The following is a 12985-nucleotide window of genomic DNA, read 5'->3' on the forward strand; positions in this document are numbered from 1 at the left end:
CTTGAGGCTTAGAATTTCAATGCTTGGAGTTTGGAGGTGGGGGAAGGGCATGGAAATTCTGCCCATTGAAAAACTTATTTGAACTCCTAACTTTGTTCTTTCTCATGCATTTTTGCCTCACGTCAGATTTCATGTTCCTATATTGAGGCCTGAGGGTTTTAGCACACATTTCATTAAAGTGCATTCATTCTTTGCTCTGTAATTGTCATAGATGCCCAAATTACTCTGCTCATTTAGGCTGTCTGATTCCATGACATGTGTGATTTAAAGAAAATTTGTCTCAGCATTGTAACTGATCTTTGTCACACAGCTGAGACTGTTCAAAATTCGTACCACTTCTGATATATTTTTTACTAGTGTATTTCTTCAGCCTTTTCCTCATTGTGTGTCATGCATTGTTTACTGAATGAGTCTATCCTCATCTCTAAGATAAAGGACTGTTCTTAGGAAGTGTACCTACCTCTTTGAGCCCATTTGTAAGGACAGGTGGTGGGCAAGAGAGAGAATGAGAGACTATTGGCTCTCATTGGAATATTGGCTCTCAGTGGAAAGAAGATTGGTGGATTTTCCTACTCATAAGCCCAATTCTCTACCTCAAGAGGATGACAGAATGTTCCAATTCTGATACAATCCCATTAAAAATAAGCATCTGAGGCTTCACACTGCTCTAGATCCAAGCACACCCTCAGGCTCACAGGCCTGAGGAGAATGCTCAGCCCACACCTACTGCCTTTTAAACCTGGACAGCAGGGCAGTAACAAGTTGCTCTGAAGTAACCCCCTGGGCTCTGCTCTCTTCCTCTTAGGACTCATCAGGGCAGAATATTTTCACTCTGAAAGGGGAGTACTGTGAAGAGGCATCAGGAAAATAGTGTTTAACATTGATATGCCACCTTTTCTAAGGATTTAAAAAATCTATAGTAAAGGTTGTTTGAGAAAAAGGATTAATGAAATGGATTTTGAGATAAATGCTTTGAACAACCCCCCACCCCACTATTTAGAATTTAGTCTCATGTCCATGTCCTCTGTTCTTTATCAAAAGATCAGATCTGGGTAGTCTCACTTGTGTAGACCCTTTCCTAAGGGTTTCCTCCAAATGATTTGGCTATTCCCTTCCACGGAGATAAGGGTACTTTCTGAATATGAGACTACTTGGGTTAAAAATAAGTTAATGTGAACCTCAGGATAAGTGTGCTTAAAATTGGCATTGGAGAGAGTGCTGATAATTAAAGAAGTAGCTTTGAGACTTGATTGCAAAAGACAAAAATTTTGCTTTAGAATGCAGAATTATACAATTAGTTTCTATTACTACTAGTTTGTATCTGCATCATTCCTATATTAGGCTACTGCTGAGTCAATTAGGCAAGAATGGGCCTATTTTTCTCTTAACTGCATGAGGAAAACTGCTCATCAAAGAATTGTGTCAGGTTGGCACCCAGGGCCAATGTTTACTGTTGGAACAATTCTGTCGAAAACAAGTTTGGAGGCTCCTGATGGCACATTAACTGAAAAAATTTCTATTGGATATCTGCTCAACAGTGGTCTGTGAGTGTGGGTTTATGTATTAAGGTTAGTCTGGCACTTGGCTATTAGAGGAAGAATCTGGACTTAGTGCTATTTGCATAAGGGACATGGAGAGTCCTTCTGATTATGACCTCAGACAGCCACTTAGCATGCGATTTAGTTGACCATCTGACATTAGAAATACAACATTTCTATTATTTAGCAAGGAAGATTCTGCACTGGAAAAGTTTGAGGATTCTGGAACTCAATAGCTATTATAACATAAGTCTAATAATTATGTTACTTGTTCAATGGATCTAGATAAACCTGTTATTTATTGAAAAATGTATTCCCTAACAGATTTAGTAAAATTAAATGGAGAAACTAAGTTGATTATTTACAACAGTACCTGTAAAAGTAGGTCTTCATTTTACTTTCTTACCAAATCTCTAAATTGAGGCCATATTTTCTCTATTTAGTTTGCTAGTCTCCTTTTGGCACTTTGGTGGAATAGTACATATTTAAAGACTGGTATTTTGGAACTGTAAAAACCACATAAGTGTTTTTTTTTTTTTTCTAGGAGAAGTTATTTCTGTTAGTTGCCTTCTTTACTTGCAAGTTGACTATAAATGCCATGAAGTTTATGCCCTATATAAATTGCTTTAATTATATTGGGTTTATATAACGTCTTAATGTTTCTATGGGATAAGGTATTTTTTTTTCTATGAACTCTAAAAGCTTATTGACTATCATAGTAAACAAATACAACCATATTTAAATGAAAGTGATCATTTTTGCTGGTTTTAGTTAAGTCTAGATCCCCAAGATCATTGTCTTTTTTATGATGATACTTCATTTTAGTAATTAAGTGAGAAAGACAGGCCAGTGTCTTCATTAAACCAATGCCAGATGGCAAGTGTAATTCTTAGACTTCCAGTTTACCAACATAAGAATCCTTCCTCTCCTCTCCTCTGTCCTACAGAAACAAACATGGCCCAGATGCCTTGATAAATGTGTGGGATCCATCCTATATTCTTGCAGGAACATTTGTCATGGCCAACTCTAATTTAAGACCAAGAAATGCTTTCAGCTGTTTCTATCCAGTTGCTAAATCAAATGGCAGTACCAGAAAGAAATTCAAGGAATTTAAAAATGACTGAGGAGCTAATAGATAATGTAAGTCCCAAGAAGAAAATTAAAATGCCAGCGTGTAAGTACCTATCCCACACCTTTTTGTTTGCCTGATATTCTACCTTCACATTTGACTTTGTTGAATAAAATGTAGAAACCTGTAGGCAGTTTAAATATCTAAAAATTGCTTACTCTTAACTACACTGATTGACATCTGGTCGGCTAGCCAGATAGTTGCACACAGTGTTTGAGCCCTTTCTGGATATTCTCTTCTTATTCGATATCTCTATATGCTTTCTGTTTTAAATCTTCCCTATGTTACCTGTCTAATTAGTTTATAATTCATCAAATATGAATAGAACTGAAAAAATACCATAACCTTATTCCCTTATTTCTATTCATTTCAGGGTTGTAATGTTGTCATAGTGAAAATCTAGATTCCCTAAGAACCTTGTATTATTATGTCCTATCTAATTCTTAGTTTGTCAAGAACTTGATTTGTTTGGGCAAATATAGAATATTCAGAAGATGGTTGGTGATTAGAAAAATATCTTGTTCAAGAGTAGATAGAAAGATGATGTAAAGTGTTGAGATGAGAATGAGATAGAACATAAACAATTTCTTAGGGTATTTCCACCATGCACTGTGGTTCCTATTCATTTGTATGCTTATACATACTGATTGGGTTCTCAATTCTTCTGGAGGCTGGAAGGTTGAAATCAAAGCGTTGCCAGGGCATGCTGTTGCCTCTGAATCTCATGGGGGAGAATCCTTCCTGGCTCTTTCCTTCCCCTTCTGGTGGCTTGTGGCAATCCTTGGCACTCCTTGGCTGGCAGCTGCAACTCTTCAGTAGTGTTTTTCACCCACATCTGTGTCCTCACATGAGTTATGCTCCTTAAGGACTTCGGGCATATTGGATCACAGGCCCACACCACTCCAGGATGACCACATTTTAATCTCGATTACATCTGCAAAGACCTTATTTCCAAAAGTAAGGTCATGTTCACACGATCTTTGTGGGATCAAGACATCAGTGTATCTTTTGGTGGGGGACACAGTTTAACCCATAGCATACATTTTGATTTCTTCAGCTTAGGGTATTAGTTACAAGCACAGAAATAACCTTGGCTGTCTTAGCAGATGGAAATTTATTGTGAGGATATTTGAGAGTGACACAATAGATGGGAGGCTGGTGAACCAAACTAGGAGAATGGACAGGAAGCAGGGGATGAGCTCTGGGGATGAGTAGGAAAACTTGCAGGCAAGGTCATGTCTTAGGAATAGTCTGACCTTCATTCTGCTCTTGTACCATCATTAATCTGTTCTCAAGTATTGACTGGAAGCATCCCAGGAGTGAGTATCTGATTGTCTGGTTTTAAGAACCTGGCTGTCCTAAGGGATGGGTCAAAGAAGAATCTGCCACCCTCAGCTTTTGAAGTGGGAGTGAATCAGCTAAAATTGCTTTCTTGTCAAACTTTATGGTCAATGGAGAGTTCTCTCAAAGGATAATGGCGGAACTGATAGGAAAAGGAAAGGGAAATGCAGAGACTGGGTAGCCAGATATGACAAATGTCTGCTCTGGGGAGGTAAAATCCATGACACCAGATTAACAATGACCAGTTCTCAGAATTAAAAAAAAAATCTTCAAGTTCATGAATAAGCTAGTGTTCGATGTTACTCATTGTCCATCAGTTATGGAAGAAAAGTCAGTAATAAATTTTCAAAAACTTTTTCTTTATCTATAAAGCCTACAGTCTAAGAGTGCTATAAGAATAAGAGGTTTTATATATAAAGTGACTTGCATAGTGCCTAGAGAAAAGACAAACCCACGAGTGATAGTTACTTAGTCACTGGACATTCCACTCTCCATAGAGGATTTTCATTTGCATAGGTTATTGAAATTCTCCAAAATGAATGGAAGAGAAAACCTGTTTTAAAAATATAAAATACAGGTATTATAATAAATGACCTTAACCAGAAATGAATGGTAGATGATTCCTGTAGAATATTTCATTTTGAATAGGATTGATGTTTTTGGGTCCACCAGGAAATCTAGGTGGATCAGACAATGAGTTAAAAGAAGAAGTGAGGCAGGAGATATAGCCGTAGTTACACAGGAAAATGAAACTCCAGAGTTTTAGCCAAATCATCCACATCTGTGTTCTCACATGAGTTATGCTCCTTAAGGACTTGGGGTATATTGGATACAGGCCCATGCTATTCTATATGCAGCTAGGAGGCTCTTCCAGAAGATTGTTTGAGCAATGCACTCTGAAAATCCCAGACCTTAAGTCTTCTTGAATCTCTAATAAATCAAGATTACTTTCAAATTTATAAGGAAACCATCAAGGTATCACTGATGAATTCCCAAAGAACAGGAACAAAGAGTTCCTGCTCTACTTTCCATCTTACTTTTTTTCTATTGTCCATCTTACTTCTTTTTTCTAATGGCAAAAATGAAGTAATAATAAAGAATTTTAAAATTAAAAAAATTTCCATAGTTTTACTACCTGGGCTACTACTTAAATTATTTTTTCTTCTTTTTTTTTCCCAATTCTTACTACCATGACTATAAATTTCTATACCGTTGTTAAAGTATTCAACAAATAATGCTGTGTTCTATTTCATATGTATCACTAGCACTTTTCTATTAAGACCTCAGAATAATAAACTTGGGTTGAGTCCCCCATTCTGTCCCCCACCTTTCCAGATTTGTATCTTTTCATAGCATCTGTTACTTCCTAGAATTATGGTCTATGCTATTTTTTTTCATGACTATTCCTCCTACTAAAACAAATTCCATGTAGCAAGGCAGATAGAAGTGCTTAGCCCATAATGAGAATTCAAAAAGCTTTTGTTGAATGAAAAACTTAATACCTAAAACTCTGTTTTTAGATATTTAGATGGATTCTACTCTTCTGCTATGACAGTCAATGCACTAATAAATATCTTATTGCCTGTGAGTTTTTACTTCTTTAAAATTTTTTTATGAATACACTAATAAAGGGGATGCTTATTTTTAATTCCCTATTTTTATTTAGCTATTCATTCGTGTAGTCATTCACTTACTGATTAACCAAATATTTAATTCTAGAGACAAAATTGTGAAAAAGATGGACAAAATTCTTGTCCTTGGGAAGTTTTATTCTCACGAGGAAAGCAAAATAATAAAGAGATAAAACAATTATATAATAAATTATATAATAGATAATGAAATAGTGATGTTTGCTGTGGAGAAAAATTAAAACAGGGAAGAAGAAAAGTAGCTGTTTTAGATAGGGATGTCAGGGAGTGCCATTCTGAGAAGGTAAGTTTTGAGGTGATTCTTAAATGAAGAGGTTGAGGCATCTGAATACAGGAAGTAGATGGAATAGCAAGTATAAAAATCTTGTTGCAGTATTATCTGTATTGCTATGTTATGTTCAAATGGAGTAGTATTGCCAGAATTTTATTTGATCTTGGTTAAAATTTTTATTTTTCTGTTAATTTATTTATTGCAAATTATACCCATATCAGGATAAATATTTGTTTCATGAATTTGTTCACCTCTTGCTTTTCTTCTTTGTTCTTATTCCTTGGAAATTTACCACTAATAATTTGATTTTTTATGAATTTGAAAGTGATCCGTATATGTTGAAGATGCAAATATTTCTCCCTGCGTGCCATTACTATTTAAATTTTGGCTCTGCCACTCTTCACTACATAGGTTTTCTTTGTGATTTTGTATGCTTTTGAATTAGATAAACTGCCACTAAGAAGCTGCTCTGGTAGATTGATTTTGTTAAGAGACCTAATTTTTCACCTTTCCCTGCACCCATTTCCTTTGCCTTTTTATTCTCTCCCACAATGATGGGTCAACCATATGACTTCCAGTGACATGTAGTAAATGTGGCAATAATTGAACTTAGGAAAGTGTCTGTGCACTTGCTGTCACACTCTTGCTTGTTGCAGTTGTCATGAGACTGTGCCTGGGCTACGTTACTGTTAGATAAAAGACACATCATCATGCAGAAACAACTTGTAAAGTCCCAGTCCAGGCCATCCTTGATCAGCAAAATCAGCAGAGTTACCTTCATAACCCACAGAGAGCACAGTCATAGCAGAAAACCCAGTCAAATGCTTGTCAGTTAAATAAGCGTTCAGAACACATACCATGAGGGATTTATGGTCATTTTTAATGCAGCATGTTTGTGGAATAAGTAATTTAGAGAATGCCCATCCTTAAATTATCAGTAAGTATGCATTACTTATGTCTTATGTGGTGACTCATGAAAATGGAATGAAAACACTTAAAAACATGTTAAAACCTAATGACAATGTTGGTCAAATACTAAGTTTCCATTATTGCTTGCCCTAGTGGAGAAGTGGAGAAGAAAGATGTGCTCAGTAACTATTGAATGACTACTTCCATTTCAGAAAAAGCTTAATCCCATAGTCTATTGTTTCTTCATCAAACCCATAATAGTCCTTGCCCATGGTAAATAAAGTGGATTCAATTATATGTAGTTTCCTTTTTGGAGTGTTGCACTTCAACAGATGAGATTCTGCATGAGGTGCTAGTGGTGGTAGGAATATTTTTCTGCTCAGCCTCACAATCTAGGAAGGAAACTACATCTGAGCAAATGTTATTAAGCAACTCAAACTGATGGTAGCCAACTGTTAGTATTAAATTCATCAACTTTCCCCCTTTGTATAAGCCCTGTACGTTAAAACTGAGAAAGTTACAATCCAGCCACAGGTCCAATAGATGTTTCACTTAGTGTCAGTTTTACTAAAATTTATTTTTCTGCAATCTGAACCTCTAAATTATAGTATAAGTCGGGTTATTATGCTATCAATAATGGGGGGTCCAAACATATTTAAAGAAGAAATAATAAACTCAACACAAGCTAAAAGTTTGTATGTCAAGAACAGAATGATAACCAAAGAATTATCAATGAGTAATCTACTTGATTATAGATATGTGAAGTTATTGCTTAATTTATAATTGGGTACATTTAGATTTTGATGAAAAATTAGTTTACTAAAGGTCATTTGATTTAGCTAAATATTCTTGAGAAATAACTTACTTTCACAACTAGGTAGTCAATGAATAAAGTTTTGACTACACCTTTGGTTATGTTGGCGTTTTAATTTCTCATTTAAGCTGTAAGCTATCATGTGCTTGATTATGTAAAGTTCAAAATAATTTCAAATTGATTAGAAACATCTGAGTAATTTGATGAGTACAGTATTATATTAACTTGAAAGTTTAACTCATAGGGATAAGTTATTATTTTATAAAATCAGGTAACCCAGAAAATGACCTGATAACATTTATTCATTTAGCAAATATTAAGTAAGCACCTCCTCTGGTGAGAGTATCTGAAATGAGAACTGAGAGTCGGGGTAAATAGGTGGAAATTTTGTTAATGAATATGCTACTAGATAAAGTCTAATTAGTGAAGATCTGAGTTAAATTTAGAACCTTGGTGTGACTCAGTGTATCAGTCACATTTTGATTTAGGAAACTGAAACCAGTCTACTTTTTAATATAAAAGAGAATTAAATACAGAGAACTAAGAGCTTATAAAGTCTGTTAGTGATCCTGAGGAATTGGTTCAAGTTAATACTACTGTGGTTAAAATGCAGAGGTCAGAAAGGCTTGAGGCCTAATGCTACCATTGATGCCACCACAGCTGACTCTGATGTATGAAGTTGTCATCAGTCAGTTGAGTGTGGGTGCCATTGACCACAGACACCAATGGGGTCCCACCTAGCTAGATCCTGCTGAAGGGAGATTCTCTCCCACCCCATCCACCTTCTGTAATTTCTACCATGAGACTGTCTCACCGGTAGAATGGATATCTCGCCCCAGCCTACAGGGAAGCCTGAGAAATGGATGTTTTCACCTTCCAGCCACTTCAATACAAAGGGTTTCTTAGATGGCGATGAAAATGGACACTGAATTCATATGCTAAGCTTACTCTATTTTGAAGAACCATGATAGGCCACTTTCTGCTTTTTGGGGAGATAAACAATAATATTCCGAAATCTTCCTCAAACTATTCTTCATGCATAGGCAATTTCATAAATAGCTAAAATTTAACTTTGTCAGAATCTGATACAGGCTTCCCTGAATTAAAGTATTTTGGACATCCTATATGTCAAAAATTCATACTTAAATACTTTTTTAGCTGCTGTATTTAGTACAAAGAGAAATATTAAGCCCAATTATAAAGTCCCTGATAACATTAATCTAGCTTTACTTGCCTGTTGTGTTTCAAAATGAGAACAGACTGACAAAGATGATGATAACTCGGTGTTTATTGGGCATTAACTAAATTTCCAGTGTTTCATAAGCATTGCTTAATTTCATCTTCACAGCTACTGTTATGGTTTGGATATGAGGTGTCTCCCCAGAGCTCCTGTGTTAAGTAGGAATGCTCAGAGGTGAAACGATTGCTTTGTGAGAGCTGCAGCCTAATGAGACCATCTGAGCTTAATGGAAACAATTGGGTGGAAACTGTAGGCAGGTGAGGCAAGGCTAGAGGAGGTGGGTCACTGGTGGTGGGACCTGGAAGGGTTTATCTTCCCAGTGGCTGGTTTCCCTCTCTCTCTCTCTCTGCTTCTTGGCTGCAGTGGATGATGGAGCAGCACTCCTCTGCCACGTCCTTTTGCCATGATGTTCTGCATCACCCTGAGCATGAAGTCAGCCTTCCATGGACTAAACCTCAGAAACTGTAAGCCAAAGTAACTTTTCTTCCTCTAAGGTGTCTTATAGGAAGTTGGTCACAGTGAGGAAAAACTAACATATCCACCTAACAGAGTATCACTATTATTAGTTCATGAGGAAAACAGCTAGGTTGATTGACGTGGCCAATGTCATACAAACTACCAAAATGTAATCCCTTGTCTTCTCTATTCTAGTAAATAATACAGTCATCTAAAAATCAGTAAAGTTAAGAAATGCAGGCATTGTCCATATTCATTTTTTTCTACTCTTATAACAAAACCATTATAGCAAGTCTTATGGTTCTATCATCAAAACATACTGAAAATTGGTGTCCTCAAGGTGGCTGCTAATTTTGAGCCCAGGAGAGACCTGGGCCCACCCATTGAATCGCATCTTTCTATTACCTCAAAATCAATTGATTTGACACCTTTATTACATCTGAAAAATCCTTTTTGCCTTTGCCATAGTTTGTCATCTAGATGCAGGTCAAAGGTCCCACTCACACCCCATGAGGAAGAATTCCACACATGACCTGAACTTCCAGGGGCAGGAATTAGGGTACCATCTTAGAATTTTGCTTTCCATACGACCAAACACTTAAATTTTTATATCACAGTCTTTTGAAAACAAGTTCCAAGTACCAGTGGGATATTCTGGAAGAAGTTTACAGTCAACTGTGGAATGATCCTCTGTCCTTGGGTGTACTGCCTAAGACTGGGGTAAACAACCTGGTACAGAAATAGAGGTACAGTAAGGCAGGGATGGAAGTCAGAACAGATTTATTGCAAGGCAAGGGAAAGGCAAAAGAAAGGGAGATATACCCCAGAGATGGGGTGCCCAGATCCACTGGGGACCAAAATGAATGAAATGATTAGGTTTGGGGCTTTGTTTCAGGATGCGGAGTTGGAATTTTTCATGGTATAAAACCTTGGAGTGGCAGCTGGTCACTAGCATAGCTGTGGCCTGTTTGGGGGAAGTCTTTTGCCCATACTGGGTGAAAATTGCCCTTTCTTGTCTAGCACCAAGAGTGAAAGGTCCTTTTACAGTCATCTGACCTCAGAGCATCATGTGTATATATGTACCTCCTTGGGAATATATGCGTTCCTGTCAATCTACAGGAGAGAGTCCTGGGTCTCTTTCTGGAATGTGGGAAACATTGGTGGTTCTGTGAAGTATGGGCAACTTCCTAAGATGGGTTTCTTCCACAGCCTCACCCACTTGGGGGTGGGGGAGTTTATGTCCTAATGGTATTTCATGATGGGAATCTAGTCCTGAGGGTCAACTGCTGCTCAGGGGCATTTTTACAGTGGCCCCCTTCTCTCATTTCCCTCATGTCCCATTCCTGTTCCTCTTTAGCTAAGCACTTATGCTAACACTTCCTGCATAGATCTTGTTTTTACATGTTAATAAGAACATTGTTAAAAGAAGATTCCCTTTTCTATATATCCACAATGTAATTCTTCGTGCTACTAACCAACAGATTCAATTTCTTATAGTAACCTACCAAGAAATGTGAATATCCTGCAATCCTTTGCTATTTTTCAGTAAATTGGGATAGCTCTGGTATTTTCTGGTTCTATTTCCACCTGTATTTGGTTTTTTATTGTGTTTAGCTAAGTGGTTTTCTCCAGCACCACAGCTCCTTTAGTATAGATGCACATTTGCCCATGAAAAGAAAGAAATGGGAACCAATAAATAACTGACTTGAATAATAAGCTCTGTATGATTTTCTCAGACTTAGCAAGGTTCTTTACATTTTCCAATTTTCTTTTCAGAATTATTCAGAATCATCAAGGAATCTCACATTGCTTGCAAAGATACTCAGAAAACAACCCCAAATTCCAGCAAACCAGCATTTCAGCTTCTGATTTTTAATTCACTGATTACTTCCCTCATAATCAAAATGGAACTATAAATTCAATTTAATATTTGGATCCTATTTTTGTTAGAGCAGTCTAGTGGTGAAAATCTAAGAGCAAGATGAAACTAGATTAGAAGTTTCTCTTTCCCTCCCCTGTCCCCCTACACACATACACACACACACACACGCACACACACACACACACACACACACATCTTCCTTTATTTCTTCTCATATTTCCATAGGTCTCCTTTTCTGTCTCTCTACAATCTATTATCTATTTTGCAATGTGAGGGATTTTTTTTCTGTTTAAAACTTTTAAATTGCTTCTCACTGTACTTCAAGTCAAATCCAAAATTTCTTACATGCTGTTGCTCCTATTTACTACTCCAAATTCATTTATATTAATTGCTTTAGTTTGCTAGTGCCACTTTAATAATAATAAAATAACACAGACTGGGTGGCTCAAATAAGACGTTTATTTTCTTATTATTTTGGAGATAAAAATACTGGCTGTTTTAAACCGTTTTTTCATTGGTGTGACTAAAAGACCTGACAAGAACAATTTTAAAGAGAAATAGTCTATTTGGGGACTCATGGTTTTACAGGTCTCAGTCCATAGACAACCAGCTCTATTCCTCAGAGCTCGAGGTAAGGCAGAAGGGTGTAGTGGAGGGAAGCGACTCATACGATAATCAGAAAACAGAGAGAGACCCCACACTCCAGACACAAAATATGTACCCCAAAGGCATGCCACCAATATCTTCCTCCTCTAGCCACACCCTACCTGCCTTCAGTTACCATCAAGGATTAATTCACTGATTGGGTTAAGGCTTTCCCAGTCATTTTACCTCTAAATATTCTTGCATTGTCTCACACATGAGTTTTGGGGACTTATCACATCCAAACCATAATAACACTGATGAAGGTCTGTTCTGGTCTTTTTTCCTTGGCTTAGTGATAGTCATCATCTGCCTATGTCTTTATATCACTCTACCTTTGTACACATCCACATCTTTCTAATAAGAATGACAAGTCATATGAGATTAGGTCCCCTCTGAAGGATGTCATCTTATATTACATATTTCTTGAAAGGCCCTATCTCTGAGTAACATCACATTTTGATATACTGGTGGTTATGACTTCAACATAACATTTTTTTCTTTGTGGGACACAATTCAGAAAATAAAACTGATATTTCAGTTTGCCATTTTCCCACACTTGGATAATAAACTTGGCTAGATCATCTGTGACCAAAATCCAAGTGGAAAGGTATATAAATATCTCCGTTAAGGAAACACAGTTTATGGAAACTAGAGTAAAGAGAACAGATGGAGATCATAAATATTTTTTATGCCCTTCAATGTTATTGCTAATGGCAACTCACCTGCTGGAATTCCCCAAGTCAGCTGATGCGGAATATCTGGAGGTACTAAGCATGACTTGTCACATCTGAGTTATACAACACCTCATTTTACATTGTGACAAATGCCAATGTCTTGCAAGGGAGCTCAGGGCTCCTTGCATGACTGCAGATGCTTTCACTTCAGTGTCAGGCTTGCCTGCCAAAACAACATCAGTTGACACTTCCCTGAATCCTTTTTCTTTTGCTTGAACAAAGAAATGGAAAGTTCTAGGGGCAAAACTGTCCACCTTTATCTTAGTTGATATAATGTGTCTATTCCACCTTGGGAAATGAGACAATCCATCAGGAGTTGTTAGTTAATTTGCCAAGGGCTAATTTCTCTCTCTGAAGGTCACTTATTGCTATTCCAA

Source organism: Spermophilus citellus, assembly GCF_964194105.1.
Source record: "Spermophilus citellus genome assembly, chromosome: 8".
NCBI classification, from domain to species: Eukaryota; Metazoa; Chordata; class Mammalia; order Rodentia; family Sciuridae; genus Spermophilus; species Spermophilus citellus.